Genomic DNA, 25,962 nt, shown 5'->3' with positions numbered 1-25,962 from the left:
CCTCGGGGTCCTCTGGGAAGGGTCCTAGAACGCAAACGCTCTACCCACCGCAACTTCACCATGCTATTCTGTGGACACTGACCTAGAGTTACAACTCTGCACACAGGCGCCTCGGGAATCGTAACTAGTTACCTTTGGTGTCTTAGTGCTTGCTCAGTCCTAAGGGTTCTTGGGTGGTAGTCTTGGGTAGTAGTGACTTTCACATTCCACTTTTTTAGTATATAGTTTGGCCCACGTTATTCAATGTTTTTACTCACATGTTTCTGAGTATATTTATGTATGTCCATATCTCCAGTTAGGAGATATACCAAAGTTAGTTTAGTGTTTGTGTTATGATGAATAATACATTATTTTTCTAACACTGGTGTGGTTCCTTACTGTATGTACATCACTGACTGACCTGTGTGGTATCTGCAACTGCTTTACACCCTCCTGGTTATGCCTTGGCTGCTCTCCACCGCTACCCTTTGAGAGCTCTGGTTATCTAGAACCTCTTACACTTTTACTAAGGGTTGCCTGGACTCAGTATAGGATGCCTCACCTATAGGCGCACACCATATACTGAGCCATCTTCCTACAGGTGGGTCCGCAGTTGTGTAGGGCTGTGAATGATTGGGTCAGGAGCTTAAGCTGGCGTCTTTTCTGTTCAGGCAACCAGTGGAGCTCCCTGTGGTAGGAGGCAATGTGGGTTTGTCTTGGAAGTCAAGGACGAGTTTGCTGTGGTGCTCTGTATGGTCTTAGTCTTCCGGGAAGGTGGGCTGCGAGCCCTGTGTAGACGGCATTACCGTAGCCCATTAGGTTGGAGAGGAGGGTCTGGGTGATGGTGCTTCTAGAGCTCTGGGGTAGCCATTTGAAGATCTTGGGAAGAGTGTGAAGGATGAAGCAGCAGCAAGAGGAGATCATTGTATTATAATCTTATAATAATAGTCCCATTATGAAACAGGACATGCCCAGACTGAGAAACTACACTCACAGCCATGGGCATAGCCACCATTGGGGCAGCAGGTGCATCCTAACTGGGGCCCAGAGCACCGAGGGGCCCATTGAACCCTGATATTTTTTGTATTTTACTACAGCAATCAAAAGGCCTATTTTGCCTGCATGCACCAGGTCCCATCATCCTTGCAACTCTACTGCTCATAGCCGATTGGATATGGGCGGCAAGCAGGCATAGGACTTGACTGTTCATGCAAGGCCAACAACAATGCATCTCCCTCCTTGCAAAATGTGCCAACAGCTAGGGACCCATACTTCTCCGTAGCCCTATCTATGTTGCATTCCCTCTGGAACAGTAGCGTTGAGTAGGCCAAGGAGAACACCTCAGCTTATTTTAACGTAGCTTAGCCTGGACTTCCCACCTTTCTGCAAGTGTTGCTGACTGCCACTTTATAGCTTAGGTACAACCATTGCACATATATTATACCACTGCATCCAGTAGCCTTTACTAGAATAAGTGAACCAAACCCTTTCTGCCCTAACAATTTTATTGATGACTCAAGAGGCAGATTAGTTGTCTTGTGCCTTTATATAGGCCTTTACTGTTATAAAAGTAGCACATTTCTGCCTATTGAACCATATACAAGAGAGATTATTGTGTGGTGTACATTCTGAACTATAACATTTCATGGTGCTCTCAATGGTGATGATCCTGCAAAAGGAGACTCAGTCAAGAAAAGTAATTGCCTAAGGTCACATGTTTCCGTCAAGCTACTGCCGGGATTAGGTTTCCCAATTGCACGTGTGATTCAGCCACTGGATAGGTATCACATTCTTTCCCCCTTCTGCCCTGATTACAATTTTATTAGCAACCCAAGAGGCAAGTCACTCTTCTTGGCCTCGTCTATAAGGCCTATGTTCTTATAGATGTTGCAACATTATGGTCTATTAAACTATGAGAGGTTTTTCTACAGTATACCTCCAGAACGGAATTATTTCAAGGTGCTCTCAAACATAATGATCAATTAGAGGGTTGTAGAGTGCGGGGCAGTGAAGAAATGTCATCACCCAGGATCACGGAGTGGGGTCAAGGAGGCAAGCTGGGATTGAAAATTGGTTTTATGGGTCAGGACCCGGAAACTAGTGTTTGCTTCAAGCCCAACAAAAGCTTCTGAATGACCTGGTTTAAATTATATATCCATTCTATTCATGGCTTCTTTTCTGCCCACTGCCCATCACCCAAGCACAGAGAGGCACTTCACTGTTAGCCACATACAAACGCTAAATGGCCCATCAGTGGCTGGTAAAGCTCTATACACATGCAGCTGTCCTGTGAGTAAGCATCAACAGCACAAATATAAGACCTACGAGGTGTAGAGCAAGGATACTGGTGTTTAGGAGCTATGTGAGAGAAGTGACACTGGGGACAGGGCACAGTGTTTTAATTTTACTTTGGTCCGGGTACGGTTTGCCAACCAGCTTCCTGTTATACCTTTGGTGTACTAAATGAGAGTGTAATCACTATTTGCCCATATCGGCTAGTCTGAGACTTGTACAACTCAGAAACTTACAAGGGTCTAATTTACTCCCAGCGTCAAGATGGCAGTCGCACTTTAAGAGTGCTCGGGACCCCTCCATCATCCGCATCAATCCATCACCATCAAAGTGCAATATTTATGCCTGGTGTCTGCTTCCCACAGCCCCTGGACTATTAAGCCGCTATCTCTGTCTGCAAAGATGCACCGCTATTCTAGGTCCCACTGCTTCCGAGAGGTCTGCGGCCTTCCCAATATGGTGGCTGATCTGACTAATGCCGGCCTTTGCCACTGGACCCTGAGGGGCTCCATGCCCCAGCTGCTGTGCTCCTGTTGGGTGGGAGCAAGCCCTCTGGAGACTCTGTGAGTCCACTGATCCTGGGGCTCTTCCCTACCTGCCTGTGTCCTGCTGCAGCCCAAGTCGGGACACTGATCAAGGCGGCATGGCCCTCCAGCCTTCTTCACAGTAGTGTCTGCAGATGCCAGCGCACTCGCAGAGGGCGGTGAGTGCGGCTTGCCCCCTTGGGGACATAATCCAGACTACCCACAATATGCTGCTGAACGGCCACCTTTGGACGGCTGTCCGTCAGGTTCCCGACCTCCCTGGGCCAGGACTGCAGCTCTGGTGTAACAGGGGTGGTCCTGTGGACTGGATTGCCTCTTCCTTTCTCAGGCCTGCTCTACTTGTGTTGAGGTCTGTATTGCTCTGCAGCGCCCCACCCCCATCTGGAGGACTTGTCCTCCGCGCGCCTGGATGGGCATTGTAGACATCTGCGGGCTCCCAGAGGACCAGCATCCATTGGAAAGACGTGTTTCAGAACTTCCCCAGCTATCTTAAAGGCCTCGGAATGGCCCTTATTGACTGCTGGGCCCTGCCTTGGAGGTCACTGGGGTCCTCCACGGTGACGCCTATCCTCTGTTGGGGACCCCCCTCCCATGTTGTTGTGAGGCCCCCTCGGGCCCCTGTGGGGTGGCCCCCATTTTGACATATTGTGAAGCTGTCTGGGACCCTGGGGAGAGACCAACGGACAGTTGGAACCACAGTCACGCTGGTTGGGGGTCTGGCTCCCACAGGTGGCCAACACCCTGGACCCTCTCTTTGAGCACCTCAAGGGACCCCTGCCTGCCTTTACCTGCTTGCTGCAACCCTGCGTCAGGAATTACTGGGGGCCTCCTTCTCTTGCACCTGCCATCTGCGGGTGGGTGACATCTACCACCGTGCTTCCCTGGCAATTCCAGTAGAGGGATCTTTCTGAGGTAGACACCATCCTGGCCCTGAACAACAACTTACTCGAACCTTAGGATCCAGCGATCTCTATCAAGGCCTTTTACCCCCACCCCCTGGATCGTTCACACCTCTTCACTGGAAGATTTTGTCTGCATTTATCATTTTGTCTTCATCGTGCTCTGTGTGCGATCTTGAACGTCTCTCTAATAGTGTACTTGGTGCCGACCTCATGCCTCCTACATACGTAGCTTTGACTTCCCTGAGAGACATTCTCAGACAAACAGAGACTGGCTGCCCGTGCTGCCACAGACCTGTGACAAGTCAGCCGAGTCTCTACCATAGAAGGCACTGGGTGACAACGCTGGCCAAACACCCTGGGTAAGGGCAAACCCACTTGTCTGGTGACTTCCCAAACTCGAATGGACCCATACGCCAATGGTTCCACAACTGGACAAATTGGAGACGCCAGTACAGAAAAGTTCCCCTCCTCAAATGGCAATCTAGCAACAAACCTTCAATTTATTCACACCTCCCGAGCCATCATGGAGTCCAAGATTGGGATGTGTGCGTAGATATTGTCCTACTTCGTCAAGACCTCCGAAATGCCACGTCCAGAATCGCTGAAGCCAAATCCTGAATATCTTTAGTGGAGGACAACATTGCCACTCTCAAAACCTAGGTCTCCAGTCTCCTTATGCACATGAAGAAGCTCCACCGCCAAATTGTTCACTGTGCAATAAGTTGCATGTGATTTGCATCCCTGAAGGCACAGAACGATCACAAGTCGCTTACTTCCTTGTGGAATATTGGACCATGCCTCCTTCTCCTTCATCTTGGCTTCCCCCAGAGTGATCTACACTATATATGTGGGGCCTCAACACCTGGTATCTTCAAGGCAAATTCTGTGTTCAGGCCCTTGGCACCGAACTCCAAGCCTACTTCCACGTTAATGACGGCTCCAACGCCTTAAGAGCACTATTTGGGCTGCGGGTAAGTCAACCATGAGGGGAGTTGCTCTGGGACACATCCATTTACAGGAGCGCACCTGCTCCCTTTATATTACTCAGCTGGAGGCTCGTGCCCTCCGATCATAGGAAAGCCTTGCGGCAGGTTCACATGGTGACACTTCCTGCCAATTGAATCTCCTGTATGTAGAAATATGTCTTCAATTCCTGGAACCTGCCAAGCATCTATGGCGTGCCACAATAGCCAGAGTCTATGGCTGGGGGGACAAGAATGGGAAACTACTGTGTTGGCTGGCTCCTGGCACCAGGTGTCCAGATTTGTGCCTGAAATTGTTGATGAACATGGAAACACTATCCATGCGCTCCCTCAGATAGCGCAGGTGTTTTCCCGTTATTATCACTGTCCCTGGAAGAGACATAGACTCCTCTTCCTGTTTCCTTGACGAGATGCCCCTCCCCTGACTATCACGAGCCGAGGGCCAAACTTTTGATGAACCATTCACAGGAGAGAAGATAGGCGTGGCACTGTCCGTGGTGGCTCCCAAGAAGACCCCCGGACCAGATGGTTTTCCCACCAAATATTATACAACATTCCAGGATATCCTGCCCCTCCCCCCAACTACTGGCCCTTTATAAGGAAGTGGGGCAGAAAGGCGCCTTTCCCCCAGAACTAGAAGCCCACTACAATTGTGGTGCTCCCAAAAACACAACCTCCCTCAACAGCTTGTATCGACTATCGTCCCATATCCCCCATCAACAGGGAGCTTAAGATTTTCGCTGGACTGCTAGCCACCCATCTCTAACAAGACCTCCCCACACTAATACACCCCAATCAATGTAGCTTCATGCCGACCCATAGCACGAGGCACTGCCTTCAATCCCTTCATGTGGCCCTGGCCCACCATCATCTCCTGCCCCCTGATTTAACCTTGCTTTTCATCAACTTTGAAAAGGCATTTGATACAGTGGACTGGGGATATCTTCGATCTGCATTGATGCGTGTTGGGATCGGGCCCCACTTCTGAGGAATGGTTCAAGCCCTTTATAGCAACCTCTTGCTGCAGGTCCAGATCAATGGTGTTGTTTCCCATGCCTTCTCTATCAGTCGAGGGACCAGACAGGGCTGCCCCCTGTCCCCCCTACTTTTTAACAATTGAGCCACTAGCATGCCTTATCCGTAGTGATGTTCAGTTACATGGATGGGGATGGAGCAAGGGTCTAGAGTACCGAATAGCCTTATATGTGGGCAGTGTCCTTATATATCTTTCAGATCCCGCAACGAGTGGTCCACGTGGTTTCCTCATCCTTCAGTACATCAGGGAGGCCTCAGGAATCTGAATGAACCTCTCCAAATCGGTGTTGGTGCCTCTGGCTCCCTCCCATGATTGCTTTGACTGGCAAGATACCATTCCCATCTGTCATCTTAGTTTTAAATACATGGGCATTAAGGCAGCCCTGCACCCTGAACTTACCTGGTCCCTCAACCTCAAGCCTCTGGCACGGAAGGCGAAGGCCAACCCCATCAAATGGCAGACACTTCCTTTGAATGTTATGGGTTGCAAAGCACTATATAAATTGATGGGCCTGCCAAACATTTTGTACATCCTTCAACATTTGCTACTCCTCATATCACGGTCTTGGTTTAAAGCCCAGGACAGGATTGCAACCTCCTACTTGTGGCACATATCTCCACCCCTGCCTTGCCCTTGCATACTGCTGATGTGCCCCATTTGACAGTGGACTGGGTATGGTCAATCTATACCTCTATTACCTGGCCTCCCACCACTTAGCAATCCACGATTGGTTTAATGGGGGCTGGTCGAATCCTGCCTATTGGCTGGAGTTGTCCCTTTTAAGGTTCTCCCAAATATTAGCCATACTTTACGGTTCCCTGATCTCTCGGGACACACCCCTGGTGACTAAAACCGTCCACCTGGCTTGGAGGGTGGCTTTAAGCCAGACTCAGTGAAATATAACACTGACACAACAAATACCCCTCTGACACGGTACCAGGCTGCGGGAGGCAGCCTCATTGCAGGGCTTTGGGAGGTGGGACCTTATTGGCATTTCACAACTAGGCAATGTCTGGTCGTGAACACACATGTGGTCCTTTCAAGAACTTCAGACCATATACGCCCTCTCTCACACACAATTCTACAAATGTCTCTAACTGATGCATGCCCTTCACTTCCACGTCCACCTGTCCAGCCCTCTCTCCAAATTCAGCCGGCTGGAAGCCAAACTCCTCATAGGTGCGCTAGGCAAAGGTGGGGTCTCCAAGATTTATCGTACACTGTTCATCAATGCCCTGGGGCACTTTAGACCACCTTAGAGCTCAATGGGAGAGCTGGATAGGTCTCCTTGAGATGAGGACTGGAGGGATGCCGTTATGGCACATCGGACTATCACCATATTTTCTAAACTGCGCCTGATTCAAACATACTACCTATATAGCACTTACCTTTCCCCAGCTAGACTGCACCATGCAGACTTACTCTCTGAACTTGCTTGCCCCGTTGTAGCGATACTTCTCTCGATTTCTATCATGTGGTCTGGCTATGTCCTAGGATCCAAGAGTTTTGGGCTGCAGTGGTGGGGAGCTGACTGAGGTAGTGGGTGGGAGCTCCCCGTTTCCCCCTTTGATGCTTCTACTGGGAGTCCTCGACGGCTCTGGGTGTATGAAGGCCGATAGATCATTTTTGGGCACGCCCTTATTGTTGCCAAACGTGACATTACCACTCGCTGAAAAAATTACACTCCTCCTACTGTTTCCCAGTGGCGCCGGAAGGTGGATTGGTGTTCACAGCAGGGGGGCTGGTTTACAAGTCTCAAGGCTGTCCCTGCAAACATGGCTGAGTCTGGGGAAAATGATTTGGCCAACTAGCCTAGGGACTTGCTTGAAGGTAGAGATATGGTACTGATTTGCTATTGCTACACGTCTCTTGATTGTTTATGCTGTGTTAGAACACTGTATCATTTTCTCCGACATGCTGCTCATGTATCTTATTGTACCTTTTGTGCAAAATCCAATAAAATGTGTTTATCAACAAAATGTACCCCCAGGTGGTTATGGAAAATGGAGAGGATACAAAACAAGAAGCATATGCAGGAAGCAGGTAAGAGCTCACTAACCCCTTTATTCTGCAACCTATCCAGTCTTCAAGCAGTTCTGACAATCCCAAAACAAGCAGCACCTTCAGAACCTTGGAACACTCTGCAGGGCCTTCAAAGAGTGCCCAGCTGCAGCATCCTGGCAAGGTTCCACTGAGCTGTTCAACAACATGGACACCACACACCTCACCCTTAACAAACAAAACAGAAGTGAAGTAACAGGAAGTGTTTCAAACAGTTCAAATAAGAAAAGCAAGATTACATGAAATATTTAAACCCGAGCAGTAGATCCTACAAGGCACAATGGAGCCTTCAAGGTGTGTCCGGCTGTGAATTTCTGGCAATGTTCCACTGAGGTGTTCAACAACCTGTATACCAGAGATACAATGTCAAATTATACTAGATGTCACAAGGAGATCCGTGACTTTTTTTGTGATATGATCCTGTCCAGTAAAGTGCTTAGAGCATTGGGGAGACAGACTGACTTCTCACCTAAGATGTTTATTCTGGTGGTTTTGGATGAGTCTGGCAGGAGTGTGGCTGTGAGGTTTCCCCGCAAAAAGAGAAATAGCTAGACACTGGCATCCAGAGACGGACCATGCTGCATGGTGTGATTAAGGAGCAAGGACTGATGTTCGAAAAAAGAAGTGCTTATGTACACAGAATGCAATACGCTATGTCACATGCAGATATTGTTGTTTCCTTCTACATTTGTTTACATTCTCAGATTGCATGCTATCTCAAAAAGCTTCTCCGCATGTTTCCCAACTCTGTTGAAACCCTGCACGAAAACTGGGCCTTGACTTAAATCTATCAGTTGTATCTCCAGAGTCCTCTTCTTACCCTCTATCGTCTGCAGGCCTTACTCTCTCTGACTGCAGCCTGCTCTGAATCACTCGAAGGTCTGCCTCCCTTTCTATTAATAGACTGCTGCTACTTTCCCACACCCCACAACCTCTTCTTCCTTGAAACCATATCTCTGAAACCTAACAATAACCAGTCTCTTCTAGCCTATTTACCCACACCCACCATTTGCATGAGCTCACACTCCATTTAATTTGTAAAATGATGGTGCCCTGTGCTATCAAAGATCGGGATGCAGAATACCAAAGCTGCGTAGTCTTGGTTACACTTCATCCCTCTTGCTCCATCACCACTCATTCCCTACCACTTTATTTCACTCATGCAGGTTGTTTCATCACTTCTTACTCCCTTAGACACTGTTTTTCTGTCTTTCTCTTCGTTTTCCTTTTGTGTTTCCTCTCTCTTGCTCTGGTGCCAAATTTGATATGGAAGAGTTAAGTGCTGGACCACAAAAAATGAGTGCCGGTGGGCCCCACTTGAAACCACCAGCTCAAATTAAGCACTGCTCAAAAAAAATTATTGCACTCAACTCCTATCAACTTCACCTCATACAAAGACACTGCCGGAAATTCTCTGAAGTACAAGACTAATCCCAATCTACCGATAATAAGCAATATCCGCTGGACTAACCCCTAACTTTGGGTTCTGGAGTAGTCGGCTACCTGCTGTTACCCACTTCAATGTCTCGTCAGTGGTAGTAAGCGCTATATGAATTAAACGACAGTTCAATGTAATATTATATCTAGAGTATGTCTAAATAAACATAACAAATACTGGAGCCTTGGTGGAACCACTTTCCACTGAACATCCTACGAGAGAGGATTGGGTTTAGTTGAGATGCGTTTAATGGGCAATATTCAGTGAACGAAAATGCTATAGCTGTGCTACATTTGAAGTCCTACTATTCCTATTTGTCAGTGGGGAACGCTTTTTCTACTCTGGTTGTTTTTGTTCCTTATTCTGCACACAAAAAATCGGTAAAAAAGCTTTATTAAAAAAAAGTATAAATGCAGGAGTGTGCTTGTGATGTCACCACAGGGCCTGGAGACTGGTGCTGACGCAAACTTAGGAGGACAGCAGGTGAAGACGATGAATTATGATCAGATATGGTGAAAGGTCTTCTTTCTTGTGACACCCAGAGATTTCCTAATAAAACGCATTAAAATTACCACTCTTATGATTAGGGTGAGATTGAGTCCAGGTTCCTGAAATTGTGACCCATTTCAGTTGTGCCAGCTCGTATCAGTGTGCTGTTGATCCTGTAGTTATAGGACACTATGGTCCTTTTTAAGTGGCCTGGACAGGGTGTTCATCGCCAGATGCAAAGATGGCAGCAGGTAGGACTGTGTGAACAACAGTGGAGCCAACTCTTTTGCCAGTGTGCATTGAGTGGTGAGCCGGACCCTGTAGTTACAGGACCTCTAGCAAACCACTAGGATCCTGTTTAAGTGGCATTAACCGGAAATTGATTGCCAGATGCTAAGACTGTATGAATGGGTGAGGATGCGATGTCTGTATTTCTCCTGCAAGGCTAGAAAAACTTAATAACAGCCAACTGTGCCAGCAGGGCTCTTATTCAGGATAAATCCTCTCACCTGTCCTCAGGAATACAACAAACGGCCTGCTGTTGGGCAGGTTTAATGTTGATGGATATTAAATTTCCAGCCTATAGATCTATGATTTCTCTCATAGCAGATGAACTTTGAGATGACTTACTTCAAGGGTGAAGCCAGGGACTTGCAGGCAGGGTCGAGGGAATGGTGCTAATGTTAATCTAAAGGCAAAGCAAACACTGCACTTTAATTAAATGTTCTGTTCCAGTGTGATTCATACCAAAAGAAATGCAATACATAATGTAAACACCATAATAGGAAATATTTCCCAATATAATCCTAGTCAGGGATACTCATTTATCGATCTTTGAAGGCTAAAAGTTGGAATTTGACCGCACCTCTAGCTCAGCGCGGTGGTTTGTTCCATTTTTAAACCCCGAGTATGTCAAAAAAGTAGTCTAAAAGGCAGCTTCTAGTTGAGTTTAGGGGTTAAGTGTCTTGTGATTCCTTCACCTCTGATGCTGCAAACTTCCTCACTAATGTACAACCAAAGATCTTTAGTGGGCGTGGGTGGTGTCAGTGAAGCATTTCTGATGCCAATCTGGCCCTGCCCCTGCTCTTAACACTTGTATTTTTTCCCCTGGTCCCTGATGTGTACAGCACTTAAAAGTATGGAAGACGAATTTTCTGAGAGGGACCAATCCTTTAAAAGTGCTTTGCAGTAGTCTCTATCCTTTCAAGAGCATCGTCGAGCATAGCCTCTTGATTCTACAGTTTAAGGAGAGTTCACCTCTTAAAAAGGGTCTTTTGACTGCTCTTCAATGTGGCTAAAGCAGCAATTTTACTGAGAAAGAACAGAGCAAAGTTTCAGAACTAACAGCAAAATAGAAATGTCATGCTGGAATACTCCCCATAAACGTAAGAAGGCAATTTTAGGGTATTTTGCAGTACCTACATGTCACCAGTAGTTGGTTGCCTCTTTTGCAGTACCTTCATGTTGCCAGTAGTTTATGGCCTTTTTTGCAGTACCTTCATGTCAGCAGTAGTTCATTGCCTCCTTTGTTGTACCTTCATGTCACCAGTAGTCGGTTGCCTCTTCTGCAGTATCTTCATGACACCAGCAATGCGTGGCCTCTTTTGCAGTACCTTCATGTCACCAGTAGTTGGTTGCCTCTTTTGTAGTACCTTCATGTAACCAGTACTTGTTTGCCTCTTTTGTTGTACCTCCATGTCACCAGTAGTTGGTGACCTCTTGTGCAGTACCTTCATGACACCAGCAATGCGTGGCCTCTTTTGCAGTACCTTCATGTCACCAGTAGTTGGTTGCCTCTTTTGTAGTACCTTCATGTAACCAGTACTTGTTTGCCTCTTTTGTTGTACCTCCATGTCACCAGTAGTTGGTGACCTCTTTTGCAGTACCTTCATGTCACAAGTAGTTGGTGACCTCTTTTGCAGTAGTCGGTGGTCTCTTTGGTAGTACCTTCATGTCATCAGTAGTTGGTTGCCTCTTTTGTTGTACCTCCATGTCACCAGTAGTTGGTGACTTCTTTTGCAATAGTCGGTGGCCTCTTTGGTAGTACCTTCATGTCACCAGTAGTTGGTTGCCTCATCGTTTCTCTCACCTTTTAAAAGCATGAGAACTGATCCCGAGTCAACACTGCGCCATGTGGAAAGGCACAGTGCTCTAGCTGCCATAAACTGCTGCATGCTGGTTTTTCTTCTTAGCTCAGTAAAGAGTCTGCAGCACATTAACATGTTTATTTGACTTCCATTGAAATAGTTTCTTCCTGTATGCCTGTATTATTTATTTACTGAACTTTTGTAACCCGCTACTTGAAAACAAATGCCAGTTCATGGAGAAGAGAATGCAGAAAAGGGAAGAAGAGTGAAGGAAGGGCCTGGAGAAGGAAACGAACACGATATACTGTCCCACAAGAGCACTGTGGCCCACATTTAAAGTTCAGAAAGGGTAACAAGCACAGTCAAAGCCAGTGTGTTAGGCTTTAATAAGCAAACACATGTAAACACTAGTTGTTCCTGTCGCTATTTGTGTGTGTTAGCGCATTAATGCCACCTTACTTGCATTGACGGTAGAGGTTATGATAATGAGGGCGGTAGTGGTGGTGCTGGTAATGGTGGTGATAGTGGGGGTAGAAATGGTGGTAGTAAAGGTGATGGTGATAATTATGGTGGTGGTGATTGGTAGTGCTGGGGCAGTATTCGTGTTAGTGGTGGTGGCAGTAATGGTCGTTGTAGAGGGGTTAGCGATTGTGCTGATGTTTGTAATAATATGGTGGTGGTGATAATTGTGATGGTGGTGGTAGTGGTACTGGTGGCAGTAATGATCATGGTAGTAGTGGTGATGGTGGCTGTAATAGTGGTGATGGTTGTGGTAAGGGTAGCGTTAAAGATGTTGGTAGTGGTGGTAATAACCTAGTAAGAAGCAGAACTTTGTGACAGTAATAACAATTAGGTGGCTATCTAAGTTTGAAGCTTACTGCATGTAAAAACAAAAAGACTACTTTCTATATGTATATAAATGCAATGTATGGAATAAAGAATTGAATGTGTGATGACTGAGTGCATTTATCTGATGTAAAAGAGCACCTCATGTAATGCAATGAAAAACACTTCCTAGAAGGCAACAGGATAGACAAAACAGCCAATAGTGTATGGTGAGAGAGTAATTTTCCTTCGGGTGGAGCCTAAGCCCACACTACGCGCCTCATTTACGAGGAATAACGGAGTGCTGAGCTGCGCTAAATTTGTTAGTGCCGCGTTCCGACATTTCATAAACACAGCGATGCTCCATATTCACAACAATACAGCACACTCCTGTGTGTTCCCTAGCGATGGTGCTAAAATTAGCTGCCTAGCGCCAACACAAGCACCCTTGCACAATAGTGCAAGGTTGCCTGCGTTGCAGGGAATGATGATTTATGAGCAGGAAGGTCTCCCTTCCTGCACATAAATAATCAATAATGTTGATTTGTTACTTCTATGTATGCTACAGAATGCAGCAAACCGTCATTATTTAATGAGTGTTTATGTGCAGGAAGGAACACTTTCCTGCACATAGACAATTAATAGTGTTTTTCTCTTTGCATGTGTGCTGCAGAATGCAGCACACATAGAAAAAGCAAAAACGAGGAGAAATAAAAGTATTTGTCTTCGTTACACCATTCTAACACCACCCCGGATGGCATTAGTTTTTGGCTCTGACTCAGGTATACGAATTCTCCTAAATCTGGGGCAGTGCCAAAAGCAATGTGTGTTGCACGGAAACACCCAAAGCAATACCCATTGCATGCCCCTATGCCGCAGAAAACTGCGTCGTGGGCGGGGAGACATATTTACAAGGTGGTGTTAAGCCACAAAAATTGACATAGCGCTGCCTCGTAAATATGGGAAAGGGCAGAACGCCACTGGAGCATCGCTGAAAGTGACGCTCCGGCGGGCCTAGGGGCTTGTAAATGAGCCCCTATGTACATTGTAAGAACAGGTAACAACACGTCCTGTAGACACGGCAGACTTAAAAAGCTGTGTGAGATGTACAGCACCGGAAATATCCTGGTTTCCGAGTGCGGTACTACACTTAACCATCTGTTGCATCAGTTTTCTGCCTTCTCTAAATGAAGCCACATATAGTTCCGGTGGCTGGCGCTTGGAGAGAAAGGTTTGAAGTTGATTTTAACGTTGTGACAGGTACTGCTCTTTTTCCATTTGAAGGGAGGCAGCGTCCACGGTTTGGAGCCTTACACTCCCCAGATGACTCCTTTCTGTTTTCTCTACTTAGCTGTACTAGTCTGGCGATGGAGTTTACGTTTTTTAGGAACTGTTATTTGTGACTTGTTTTTGAAGTGTCTGGGACATTCTTCTGTTAAGTGTTTAATAGCAGCATCACGTAGCAGGCCCAAAAAGTTTGCAGAATAACTCCCCCGCTTCCCCTTTGAGGCTGTGTTTGGACCTCACTGGGCGGGTGCACACAAGGGTTAGCAGCATTTCTCAGGATCCAGTCACGACCTGGGCCCACCCCCGGTGCTGATGCTGGGTTTGCTGCAGAGAGGCCCAGCTCGTGCACCGCGCCAGAAAGTTACTGCTATTTTTAGCGGGTCTGTAGATTCGCTCTATTAATAGTTGCCACAACACACACATACTGTCTGCTCATTCTGCGAGCGCCAAAGGCTTGGATGCCTTCCAGGGCAGGATCTTCTCTCCTGTTTTTCTGTTCCCTCTCAGGCCTCCTGTGTTCCCCTCCCAATCTCTTTCCTGGCCAAGATGGAGAACGGAGGAAGAGCTCCGGAGAGAAAGCAACAGTTTGTACAGGTGCGCACAGTAACGCCAGACTCCTGGGCCTGTTCAGTCTCCCACTATAAGTGGTCTGCCAACAATTAACATAAAGAACAGTTTTACACTTTTTAACAAAATCAAGAGAGGAAGACTTCTCTAGGCTGCGCGTAGATAGTGGCAGTGCACAAAAGAAGAGAAAACTCGTGGGAGGGTTCAACTTCATGAAATATCGTGATTTAGATGTCGGCAGTGCTTAATTTGTGCTTGTTGTTTCTTATTTCTGAGGGCCGGCGCTTAGTTTTCTGTCTCAAGCATTTGCTGCGAGCAAAAGACACGTGGGAAAGACGGAGAAAGAGAAAAACGATAAAAAGCGTCAGACAGGGGAAAAGCAGGAAGCTGACGGAGTGAGCTGAAGGGGCAGAGAGTGGCTATAAATGGACTGAAGAGGCCCGAGGTGGCTTCAGGATTACGCTGCCTCAGTATTATGTGCTGACATTTTTAATTGCAGCAGCCGCGTGTTTAAGAGGAGAGCTTTGAGCATTGGCACCTTATATTTACAAATTAAGTAATTAAGGTTTTATCTTGAGGACTTGCGGGTTGGCAATTAACAGCAGTTAATGCCTGCACAACCATCATTCCCCAAACTCCCCCCACTCCCACATGCAGGCACATGTGCCCTCGTCTCCCGCCCGATCCATCTCCATTCCCCCCACTTCTGCTGAAGTTTAAGGCAAGTAAAATGCAGTGTCACCTAACCTAACGCCTGCATTCAAAGCCCTCTGATTGGCTACCTCAGAGGGTGCGTTTACAACAAGCCTTCCGCTCGGTACGAGGGCGGGGCCTCCTTGTTTCTCTAATTTCCTTAATTAAATTAGCTTTTCTTCTTGAATCATTAAACCACTATGAGTTATTTAAAACCCGAACGCCCTATTTATAGCGTATCAAATAATTCAACTTAGAATGTATCTTAACACTTCTTACATGCAGCTATTCCACTGTCAAACCAGAAGGATAAATAATTTTTCATGGAAGAGGCGCCCTATGTCTTTTCCAAGAAAGGCGAGGAGCGGGTGTCTGTTGCTCTTGGTGTCCCTTGAAGTCATGCCAGTGACTCATGCAGAACCGGCCTAAACATCCTGTCTGTAGTGAGCCACTCGGCCTCTACAATACTTTGTGTCTGCATTCACCCAGTGGTCCGGGCTCGGCCCAAGAGTATAAATAAATGGGCGTATAGTTGCTCGGGGCCTTCGCCAAAAGAGAATACTGGTGTGCGTGTCAATTGCTGCACACAAGCGCAACATGAGGCCTGCCACGCGGCCTTCACTCTTTTCTTGGGCCACGTGCTACCTTGGCGACGGAGGTGGGCAATCCTTACCATTGCGCCCTCTGGTACTGCGCTGCCAGCACATCAAGAAGCTGTTCCCAAGCGATGCTTCTCGGTCCCCTCCGCCAAAACCTGTTTGCACAACTGGAGCTGAAGTCCCGACCCAGCAGTGTTTAACCCGCAGCTCTGGTGAAACACCCTGCTGGACCTGAAGTGCCTGGCCCCATACCTGCTGCCGCCGTGGCAACCAACCTGGGGGCACATATGAAAGGGTTGGAAGAGGCCTCGCGGGTTTCTGGTGCCGCATCCCATTGTAAGGACTGAGGCAATCTGGCCTCCTGTCACTGTAATAGGCCTCAAGAAAATGACAGAAGGCCTACTCTGGTCAACACTCGACGTAGAAAACAAATGTGGAGAAGTGAATATGATATGTGAAAAGTACAGGCCTCGGTTCGAATACAATGGTCACGTATGGATGTAGGAACAGAAAAGAGAATGAGGAGAGAGGCCAGGAGCAGGGTAAAAGCAGTCACAGTCCGACTTCGCATGCCATAGATAATTTAGAAGGATGCACACACAAAGGAGAGTCTGAGCCACTTTCTGATACCAGGGTTAGGAGAAGGGGTAAATCATGACAGGCTGAAAGGGAGACACAGCACTAGATGTTTGTGTTTCAAGGTTGGCAGTAAGTGGGAGGCAGACCGTAAAACCTCAAAGGCTGGTAGACGTGTAAGGATGACATATTGACAGAGTTCAAAGGGTAGGATCGAAGGTCACTGTGTATTTAGAAAGATATATATGTATTATATCTGTTATAACTGTATTTTTGTAACAAGCAGTCAGATAGCATTTAAAGAATTATGGTCTTTTGTTAATTGTAAATGTATGAAGGAGGTGGAACTTAGGTTCCCACCAAGTGTATAAAAATCGCTGTTTGTAAGAGCTGAGTTGAGTGTGGCTTCAGTTACAGAACTGTGCTGTACTCCCGGCCGTATTTTATTTACTTATAAATATACTCAATTATTATTAGAATGGTGCACTTCTTTATTTCTGACAAAAACTCGACTACACCGCGTGAGGCATCGAGAATAATCAGTACGCTGTGCTGCCACGCCCTGGTAAAGATTCTGGGCCTGCACGGCTCTCTCCATGGCACGCTGGCCCGCCTGTTGCTGACTGCCAGTGTGTGTGTGCCCCCTCCCATCTTTGTGGGACTGTAGGTTCTCTATGCCAACATGTTGGAACATCCTAGATGTTCCTTCTCTGCCCTGAACAGAATTGTTTGTGCCTGGTGTGGCAAAGGATGGACCATTGATTATCAGGGACCGCAGGTCACAAGAAAGTGCACATTCTCTCATGCTGTGCTGCTGATCACCCCCAGGGGGCAACCTGTGGATGTAATCTGCAAGCTTCAAACGGATTGCACAGCATTGTCGGAATCACGCCCTGGAGGTGCGTCAAGCGTTTGTGCAAGGATCTCCTAGTTGATCAAGGCCCACAATGTGCACCACCAGGAGCTCACCACAGCGAAGGGATAAGGCACACCCTGCTCATACCCCAGGATCTCATGCCTCATTCAAGGGCACCGCAATCCCCAATGAGCAACTGGCACCCCGCGGCCTGGGAACGGCAGCTGCGGAAATTGTGGCCTAGAACATAAGACACCAGGAATGTGCCCAGCCAAGGAGAAGACTTGTTGAAGACGTAGAAAGATCAACCATTTCGCTAAGGTCTGCTGGACAGTCTGGACTGTCGAAAAGGGCAACTGCTACCCTACGTCAGTTATCCCTCGATGACGACACAATGACCACTGCCCGGTAATTTGTCAAGTGGGGACCCAGTACAATGATGATGAGGATGACATTTTTGTTTTTCTTTTGCAGGGCAGAAAGGACAGAGGAAGAGACCACCAACTGTGTGCTCTCTTACACACGGGTGCCTCCGAGAATGTCATGGACTCGGAGCAATTCGACAGGTTGATACCACCCCCAATGCTGTCACAAAGCAGAGCAAGAATTTACTTGTATGGTGGAACAGAGCCTCTGCGGCTCCGTGGTATGATAGAAGTGACTGTAGCATGCGATGGCCGCTCAACAAAGGTGAAATTCCACATCATGAAGAGTGGCAAAGGAACTCTCCCAGGATGCCACACCACAGAAGATCTGGAGTTGATTTTCTTTGCAAGACAAGTCCACGCTCATGCTGAAACCCTGCTACACTACTTCCTGCAACTCTTCACAGGGCTTGGGAAGCTAAAGGGAAAGCAATTCCAACTCCACGTTGATCACTCGGTAAAACCTACTGCTTTATGGCACTGGAGGGTGCCTTTCCACCTGCAGCGGCCTGGTGGAACGTGAACTGCAAGCATTGGGAGAACAAGGTGTGATAGAGAAGGTGAACAGACCCACCCTGTGGGTCTCAACCCTCGTCATTGCCCTGAAACCAAAGCAATCTGGAGCCATTCACCTGTGTGTGGACATGAGGCTTCCAAATCAATCTCGCCACGATGGATGACATAATGGCTAATTTGAACGGAGAAAGGTGGTTTTCAAAGCTAGACCTCAAATCTGACTATCATAGGCTGGAGACGGCTCCGGAAAGCTATTATTGCACCACATTCTCTACTCACGTGGGCTACAAAAGACTGAGTTTTAGCATCTCCTTGGCTGCTGAGGTCCTACAGAATGCTGTCTGCGAGACACTCTCTGGCCTCATTGAAGTTATTAACCTGAGCGACAATATTCTCATCTTCTTTAAGAGTCTTGAAGATCATCATGTAAGGCTTAGGGCGACACTTCAGAGACTGTCAGAGGCGGGGCTGACTCTGCACAAAAAGAAATATTTTTTCTACTGGTGGACTTCTTCAGCTATATATTTTTCTGGGAGGGACTACAAGTCGACCCCAAGAAGGCCGAGGCGAGCTGAAGTGCTCCAGTACCTCAAAACCCCACTGAAGTGTGGTGTTTCCTTGAGATGCCCACCTACTGTGGGATGTTCATCCTGAACATGGCTACGATGGTGAAACCTCTCAGACACCTCATCCGGACCAGTTCACAGTGGTAATGGAGCATAGAGGCAGAGAAGGCATTCAGGTCCATCAAGGAGGCTTTACTGGACAAGACCACCATGGCCTGTTTTCACCCACAGATAACTGAATGGTGGATGCCAGCCTTGTTGGGCTTGGAGCTGTTCTACTCCAGGAAGGACAAGACCAGAATGGATACCTGTAGCATACGCAAGTCATGCGCTCTCAGCAACAGAGGCTCAAAACACTTAGATCGAGAGGGAGGCTCTCGCCATCCAGTAGGCCTGTCAACACTTCCACTTGGACCTGTGCGTCACGAATTCCAAGTGGTCACTGACCATAAACCGCTGGTCCCTCTCTTCACTGGCACAGTTTGGCTTGCACTGCCAAGGATTAAAAGATAGGCTACCACCCGGGTGTCAACAACACAGCTGATTATCTTTCAAGGCATCCCCAGCAAGAGAAGTCAAAGTATGCTGCAGAGGAAGATGAAGAGAGGTCAGAATGTTTTGTGCAGATGATCATGCAGACAGCATGCCCCATGGCGTTAACTGTGGCAGAGATTGAGGAGGCCACTCGTGGGGATGCCCGCCTCCTAAAGGTGAAAGAAGTGCTGGCCCAGAGGCAGGGGCATTTCCTCGATGCATCCAAGACCCTCCCACATGAAGAACAGATGGCAAGGCAGATGCTGCGGACAGTGAGAAGTGTGCTGTCTGAAAGCTGGGCTGGGCTGGCCTGCTGCTCATGGGCAGAAAATAGTTATACCAAGCAATCTCTGGGACAGAGTTATTGATTTGGCTCACCAAGGACACCAAGGGGCAGCAATGACCAAAGCTTGCTTGCGTACCAAGGTGTAGTTCCCTGGCATGGATGCGATGATGGACCAGCAAGTGAGAAGATGCCACCCCTGTGTGATAACTGCAGGGGACCAACATCCTGTCCCAGTATTGACGGAAGAACCAACCATGAAGCCGTGGTCAAAAGTGAGCATGGACTTCAGAAGTTTTCCAGATGGCTGTTTAACTGCTGTACTGATTGACTCCTGCACCCGGTTCCATGTGGTCGGTCTGGTGAGGTCTACTGCATTTGTGCATGTCAAACCCATATTGGAAAAGACATTTGCCATGTTGGGCCCACCCGAAGAAATCAGAACTGATAACGGACCTCCATTCCAAGGTCAGGAGTTCCAAGATTATTGCACATCTCTACCTGTCCGACATCGCAAAATTACCCCTCAGTGGCCACAAGCCAATGGGGATGAGAACCCTAAACTGGGCCTGGGGGATTGATTTGGATCAAGGGGAGGATGCCAAGTGGTGTCTGCATACATTCTTGCAAGTGTACAGCCAAAGCACTGCCCAGCACCACTGGCTGTGCTCCTGCTGTTTTACTGTTTTGACAGCCTCCACTGGACTGCATTCCCCTAAATGCCAGTTGGCAGCCCGTTGAGTTGGATGTGGAGGTGACAATGCAAAAATGGATGATCACAAAGGCGAGCCGGAAAAGGCGTGCACAGAGCCCCAACCTCCGAGTGAGGGACCAGGTCATCCGACACCTGGGATGGAAGTTCCGAACCCCATATGAACCGGAGGAACCATGGTTCCGGTCCAGAGGAGGGGTCAGACCATGGTTTGCTGGACATGAAGGACAGCCCTCAAAAAAGGGAATGACCTGGGCGTTCCATGAATGATGGGGAATCGTCATCGGGAGGTACCTCAGAACTACTGCAACCACAGGATCTGAGTCTGCAAAGCAGCGACTCTGATAAAGACCAGAGTGAGCAGATGCCTGAAGCCAGAAGTATGGCCTTCATTCCAACCCTGCTTCCAGCCAGCGGCTATGAGACTGTGTCATATATAATGTGTGTTTGCGTTTGATGTTCCAGTTTACTAAAAGGAAGAAATGCAGAGAGCGACTCTACCTCTACAATGCTTTTGTGTCTGCATTCACCCAAAGGGCCGGACTCAGCCCAAGGGTAAAAATAAATGGACGTAAGGTTGCTCCGGCCCCTCGTCAAAAGAGAATACTTGTGTGCATGTCTCTTGCTGGCCTCAAGCGCAACCCAAGGCCTGCCACTCCAAGAACTACCACTGACATCAAAAGTTGACACTTTGTCCTTAATTCTTGTAGGGGGAGATTAGACTATGTGACAGGCCTCAACATTTTATTTTTCGAAGTTTTGCATGCAAACAAAAACAGAGTTTAGAACTCTGTATTTGTTTGTGCTGTTATTAAACTGTCAAAAATGAAATGCTGATTGTCTGTCACCATACATAACAATAGACCTGATTCAGGTGGATTGCCTCTGCTTCAATATGTCCGTGGTAAAAATATATACTCCTGGCAATATTTAGTAAATCTTCCACTTGCCTGCTCTAAAATGTTGGCATGTATGTAGTAACAGGTTTAAAAGTTTTATTTAAGATACTAATTTTAATTTCAGAACAAATCACATTATTGAAGGAAGTAAACTTTCCACGAAGAAAGGTGTTGCAGTCTTGTCCACATGTGTAAGTGTACTATTAGCAGTGGCGGCTCGTCGGAGGAAAAAGTGGCGGGGCAGAGTGTGGCGGGGGGTTATGCCGAATAAAAAATATATATATATATCATAATATTTTTGTTTTTAAACGTACCTTTTGTGCCGTGCCGAGCCTCGCCGCTCCAATCTGCTCCTCGACTGGACTGCAGGCACAGGCTCCCAACCTGCCCTGCGTCCAATCCTAATGCTGCTTTCATGCTGCTGGCAGCATGAAAGCAGCATTAGGATTGGACAGAGCGTCCAGCCAGGGTGCTCCGAGGCAGAGTGAAAGTCTCTGCCTGCTGTCTCCAACCTAGCAACGAGAGCCCAGTGCGCATGTATGTTTGGCCGGCCCGAGACGGCCAGCCAAACATACATGCACACTGAGGGTGAGTGCTCCCCGTTACAGCCCCATGGCCCGTCCCTTTTACTATAAAATTATAATAAAAGTAGATTATTATCATTTTATAGTAAAAGTTTTGCAGCTGCGGGCAGAGGACGATGGTCCTCCACCCTAGCGGAGGAGCCGCCTCTGACTATTAGCTTGCAAAAGCATACTTTCAAAGGAGACCTCATTCCAGAATGTTCCTCAAAGGATTTTGATGAAGGGGAGGCCATTGAAAAGAACAGTCAATTGGATAAATAGACCAGGAGAAGACTGGAAAAAGGAATTGGGAAAGCAGCAAATATCACAGGAAATGAACTGAAATATGAGGAGGAAAGAAATGAAAGTAATTCATAATTGAGACAGTAGTTATCTGTTAGTGATAGGCAGTGGCACAACGAAACTTTAGGGGCTCCCCCTGCAAAGTACATGCAGGGGGCTCTTCCAAACTAACTCAGGAGCTTGCAGGATTCCCCCCGAGGGACTGCCAGGGCCTTTGTTACGCCACTGGTGATAGGTTAGAGGCACAAAGACTGGTACCAGCCAGGAGTGTGCATCTCAAACTTCCAAGTGTAAACCATGCTGGGCATCTGGGTACTGTTAAAACTAAGGAGAGAATTTTCGGTGTCAAGGATTTTATGTGGACATGGAAAGGCAGAGGCATAGCTATCAATAGTACAGCATGTGCAATGGCACCAGGGCCTGGGGGATCCACTCCACCAAGTGTTATCTGCTTTTTAATAGCAACAGTGGGGCCTGCTTTTCTTACTTGCATCGGGGTCCACTAGACCCTTCTTACGCCACTAGGAAAGGGTAGTGAACTTTCATGGGGATGTTGCAGCTGTGCTCTGGTCTTGGGTATATAATTGTATTAACAGAAATGCATTCTAGACGGCCAGAGGCATGATGTAATGTTATGATGTAAGCACAATATGAGCATCGGAATTGCCATTACATTGTTTTTTTGCAGTTTTATATAGCACAAGCTTGACCCAAGGGCATTAGAGCGCTTTACACGAGCACAGGATTATATTACACAATGTCAGATTCATGTTTCTTTAGGGACTGGGCGAGTAAGTGGTTTGTCCAGGCTCACAGGATGGTGAGCTGACGCCAGGGCTCAAACCTGTTCCAAAGTCAGCAGCTACAAAACAGAAAGCTTTCCAATCATTTTGACAGACAAAGGTGTCCACTGCTAAAGCGATGGAGAAACATTGACCAGAGAGAGCAGGATTATTCACACAAATTGTATCATCCAAACCCAACAGGATGTTAGAGCAGTCCTGGCTGCAGTAAAAGCAATGGTGGTGCACAAAGACCAGTGATGCAAAGCAGCAGCAGTGTCAAAAGAGACATACGAAGCACATGTGTGGAGGGTGGGTGCGATATCGGACTGACAGCAGGAGCTTGGAGATGGCGTGAGTTGGGAGTTGACCGGGGCCGGGCAGGCTAATGCACCATTTTGGCATTTTCCTGGTCGGTGTTGTGGCATATGGGTATTTTGATCCCAAGTGATCACTATAAAAGGAATTTTATATGTTGCGGTAATTCTTAGTATGTAGAATATATGGCAGTAGTTGGAGAGATGGTTGAACTAGATGCAATGATTTGTACCTGTGCCAGATGCTGCAATAAACTATACATAAGCTACACATTTGGTGTGTATGCTGTGTAACTCAGCAGTGGGCTGAAGGCTAGGTGGCTGGTTACTTTCAGAACAGGATGAGCTACCATGACCCAACCATCAGTGGCATAACAAAGGCCCCCGAGCTCCATGGGCCCCCTCAATGCAGTACCCTGGTCTGAGAGCTACTACGTGAGCCTGGAGAGGGGGTTCCTTGAGGTACTGTGCAGGGCACCCCTCAAGTTCCGCTACGCCACTGCCATTCTAGTCACAACTTCTTGCAGTATGTGACTAGTTTGAACATTTTGCTTGGGCTGATTTTAGTTTCCAGTCCAGCCCTAGAATTGACATTGCTACAATGGCAGATAGTGAGTAGAAAGCGTGCCCGGCCCTCCAGCGGGTGAGTAGGGAGTGCATTTGCAGGTAGAATGATTCCTTGCAGGGCCCGGAGAAGTATCCTGGGCTGGTGAGTGCCTCATCTGTTCAGGGCACAAGGCACGTAGTTGTGGTGGGAGGATTGCTCGAGTTCTAGACAAGGTGCCATTTTGACCTTTGAGTGCTCCACTTCCCCCTAACAACAAGGCAGTTAGTTGCAGTGGGGTGCCCTCCTGCGGGGTCTTGTGGTGGTGCAGAGAGGCAGCTGCCTAGCATTTACCTCCACGGAGTACTAGTTCAGAAGCCACAGGACTTAAGATGAACAGAACACTTACAGATCGGGAGGAGGGGAGAATTTGAGTGAGTGATCAAGGATGGATTAAATCGTTGTATGGAGAGCAGTGCAGGCAGAGGTTAATCTCTGTATTTTACATGGCGCCAGCATGCGCCCCTGTCACTTTACAGCGACAAGAAAGACTACCATTTCAGAGGCAGAAAGCAATTCCAAAGCACTGAATGTACAGACAGTGGCAGCAGACAGAGTGAGCATCACGCATCAGGGATGTGAGCAGGTTTAAAAGTTAAGCTCCCGCATCCCTGCCCTCAAACGCTCCTGATTGGCACCGATTCCCAGGGCGTGGCAGCGCCAGAAATAGATCACCACGCCGTTCAAGCCTGGAACCTCATTTGGTCCATGGCTTAACGCTGCTTAAAATAGAAACTACACATTCCAGAGTGCAATGCTGTTAGCTAGAACAATGCAATGGCTCAGAGTGCATGGCTGGGGGTGCATCAGTTACAACACCCATTTCTCTCATGTTCCAAACAAGTACAAAGCTCCTGGCTGACATCTTCGCCCTCGTTTCTGCAGAGCTGGGTCTGATTTACTATAACAGGCGTGTCTCCGCAGAGAGGTTTCTTGGCGCTATTCACAGCTAACTGATGTTTATTGTTGCTCAATCAATGATTTAAGGAGAATCTTCCTCTGCAGGTGAATAGGACTTAATGAGAAACTTTCCCAATTTGGTTGGCTGAATGGCCCATAAGCAACAGAACTCAAGAACAGAGTAACATCTGTCAGTGAGAAAATCCCCACATACAAACTTTCTTGGTGGGGTTTAAATGAAACACTGCCTCCCCAACCTGTGGCTTTTAAGGGTTTGGAGCAAACGTGTTAAGATTTGTGTCCCTAGGTACTAAGGCCTAAAACTTCTTTTGTTTTGTCCTCCACCTATTTTTAGACGCGTTACAACGATTTATTCAAATGTTATTGTTAATATTTACAAAAAAAAGTAAATTAGACGTTTTTAGTGGGACGTAGTCATTTCACCACTGAAGACTTACTACCAGACATTCCCATGCCAGAAAAGTAACCCGCTTAGTGTTTGGATAAATCATTGTAGTGAAACTGCAAATAGGATAAACGCAAGAAGAGGAGATGAGTGGAGGGGGGGGGGGAGTGGTAAAGACGGCCGGTTCCACCTCCGACACCAGTGCTGATTGGAAGTGACTGGAGGAAGGCAGGGCAGTAAATATAGCATCTTAAATGGAGGAGTGTAATTGATTAATCCGGGTTTAGGTAATGCAAAAGACCAGAGGAAGCAAATGCTTAATTTGTGCCGGTGTGTTCAGGTGCGCACTTGCATTCGTTTTGGGGAACAGGACTTATTTTTCATCATCAGACTTTCCCCTAGGGCAAGACAGGAAGAAAGGCAGAAAAAAAGGAAGAAATAAGGAGAAATCTAACAGCAGCAAAACTGTGACAAAGGGAGAAAGCAGGGGCGAAAAAGAATCTGTAAGAGTGAAATGAACAGATTGGAAGAGTGGGGTGCTGGAAAAAGTAGCATAAGATGGAATCAAGAGTAGGAACCTAGTCTACGTTTTGGCCCCCTGACCTTTTTTGTACAAATTAAGCCCCAGGAGTAGCACTACCTTTCTTACAAATAAACTAACCTCCAGGAAGAAAGAGAAATGTGTGGGAATGGAGAAATTGGGCAATAAAAGGGAGGATGAGATTGTCAGAAAACCAGCATCCAAGGGAGAGAGAGAACCAAAGGGGTCAAAGGGAGTACAGTCTTATCACAATACTAGGTGTGGCAAGAATGAGTAATAAACATAATTTGCAACCGGATTCACGGACAGCAATGTGATTTGCTAAAGAGTAAAATTTGAGAGTAGAAATGTGAGTTTGGAGACAAAGCCTGGGTTGTCCCACAGGTATGGATCTGT

The sequence above is a fragment of the Pleurodeles waltl genome, chromosome 3_2 (assembly GCF_031143425.1).
Source record: "Pleurodeles waltl isolate 20211129_DDA chromosome 3_2, aPleWal1.hap1.20221129, whole genome shotgun sequence".
NCBI classification, from domain to species: Eukaryota; Metazoa; Chordata; class Amphibia; order Caudata; family Salamandridae; genus Pleurodeles; species Pleurodeles waltl.
The sequence above is the reverse complement of the archived record's forward strand: the minus strand, read 5'-3'. Positions refer to the sequence as shown.